The 2599-nt window shown below is 31.9% G+C and overlaps 1 pseudogene; it reads right to left on the bottom strand.

The window, feature by feature from the left end:
- Positions 1-486: 486 nt before the first annotated feature.
- Positions 487-1420, bottom strand: LOC108692291 (annotated as a pseudogene).
- Positions 1421-2599: the final 1179 nt, after the last annotated feature.

Genomic DNA, 2599 nt, shown 5'->3' with positions numbered 1-2599 from the left:
TAAGGCAAATGGAGTGTGCTCTTAATTGATCCATGGAGTATGCTCTAACGCGACACGAACAAAACTTAAGATGATGCGATTGATTGAAAACGTTCTGTATTGAAAAAAGTTTCAGATTTCATTTTGTATAAAAACGCATTTAATAAATGCGTTTTTGATAAATATAAAAATATAATATAACAATATATTGGGTCATTTAAAAAGTATCCGCGGTTTTTTGTTCAATTTTTGAATGAAATTTTTCTTTATTGAAAATCAATTTTAATCAAGTATATATTGGCCATTATTATCTATAACCTTTTGCCATTTTTTAGATAATTTCATAATTCCATCCGTGTAGAACTTCTGTGGTTTATCGACGAAAAACTTTTTCAAGTGATTTTCGGCAGCTCTTTTGTCGGAATGTTTTTCCATCAAGAGAGTTCTGCAGAGATCGAAACAAATGGTAGTCAGACGGTGCAAGGTCCAAGCTATACGATGGATGCATCAACCCCAACCAAGCTCCCTCAATTTTTGGCGTGTCATCAAAGATGTGTGTGGTCTGGCGTTGTCATGATGGAAGACAACACCTTTTCTGTTTATCAATTCTGGTCGTTTTTCCTTAATCGCTTCCTGTAATCTATCCAGTTGTGAACAGTAGAGCTCTGAATTAATCGTTAGGCGTTAGGTTGTGGTAATACCTCATGATGGACGACTCCCTTCCAATCCCACCATATACACACAGCATCACCTTATTTGCCCTCAATCTAGGCTTTGAAGTCGTTTGTGATGATTCGCTGCGCTTACTCCATGATCTTTTACGAACGATATTCTTGTATTTTACCCATTTTTCATCGCCCGTGATGATTTGCTTCAGAAATGGATCGATTTCGTTACGTTTTAGTAGTGTTTCGCTGATGGAAATTCGATCATTCAAATTTCTTTGCGTTAATTCATGTGGCACCCAAACATCAAGTTTCTTTGCGTAGCCAGCCTTTTTCAAATGATTCCAAACTGTCACATGGTTGATTCTTAGTGCATTGGTTATCTCCTGACAGCTCACGGTCTTGCTCGACCAGTTGCAAAAGTCATCGACTTTTTCAGTGACTGGCCGACCAGAGCGAGGTCGATCTTTGACATCAAAATTTCCAGAACGAAATCGAACAAACTACTGCGTCCTGCGTTCAGCAGCAGTTATAGCGTTTACTGCGTAAACTTTACAAATTTTTCTGCATGTTTATGCTGCGTTTTTGCCTTTTTTGTAGTAAAAAAGCATCACATAGCGTATTTCTTCAGAAATTTCACTCATTTTCAAACCAATATAACTTTTGACACGATTGATAAATTACCAAACTTTGTTTACAAAAAATGTAACCTAAAATGTCATCTTTCAGATGCGCATTCGTTTGATACAATCGGATTAGTGTTATCCGATATATGACCACCAACACCATTTAGTGACAAAAAACCACGGATTTTTAAATGACTTTTTAAATGACCCAATAGTATAATATAAATAAAATAAAATATAACATAATATAATATAATATAATATAATAAAAAAATATAAATTAAAAGTCAAGGTCAAAAGTTTTTTGAAAAACGAGCAAATATAGTTAATTAAATTCGTCTTTTATTATATTCGTATAAATTCGCTATAAATTTCAAACGTTTCGACTTACAAAGCCTTTATCAGTGATAAAAAAGAAAACGTATTTAGGTAATTCCATCCAATGTCAACGAATTAACATATGATAACATATGACATAATAAAAATTATCGCTTTAAGCTAATCTTATTTAGTTATTCCTACGTTAAGATTACGGATTGACTATTCTATATAAATTAACGTAAGTAAAAAATAAATTCTCATCAACTGAATTAAATATAATAATTTTTTAATCAGAAATTGACATTCAATTGTATAGACTAGTAGAATAATCGTTAAAGAAATCATTGAAGAAATTCGGAATGACGTTTTATATGAAAATATTGATTGAGCTGATTCTTGATAACAATCGAAAAACCAGTTAAACACAATTTTACAATTTTTAGAAACTTTCAAACTTCTGACTGGATACTTATTTCGATCCATAATATCTTAACGCAAGAATAATTAAATAAGATTAGCCTAGAGGGATAATTTTTATTATGTATCATATGTTAGTTCTTTGACATTGAATGGGATTACATAAATACGTTTTCTTTATTATCACTGATGAAGACTTTATAAGTCGAAACGTTTGAAATTTATAGCGTCGTACGAATATAATAAAGGACGAATTTTATTTAACTACATTTGCTCGTTTTTTTTAAAAAGCCTTGACATTTTAATTTATTGCATTTACATAAGTCTACTTTTCTATATAAAAGTTATATTTTTATTATATTTTTATATTATATTAGATGTACAACTTTGCTTCCGCCGTTTTCCTATAGATGGCTTTAGCGGTAAGTGGTGATCGAAATAAATAGATCATAGACGTCATACAATAAACTTGGGCATCTGTCAACATAACCCCATAGAAACATTAGTCGATTTGTGTCTGCATCATAAAGTTATTCTCGATTGAAAATGTCAGTTTACGAGCCAAATTCTCGTCATTTGCGGGAGGTTTTA

This window comes from Atta colombica, unplaced genomic scaffold (genome assembly GCF_001594045.1).
Source record: "Atta colombica isolate Treedump-2 unplaced genomic scaffold, Acol1.0 scaffold69, whole genome shotgun sequence".
Classification (NCBI taxonomy): domain Eukaryota; kingdom Metazoa; phylum Arthropoda; class Insecta; order Hymenoptera; family Formicidae; genus Atta; species Atta colombica.
Note: the sequence above shows the minus strand (reverse complement) of the source record. Positions and strands in the feature narration are given on the sequence as shown.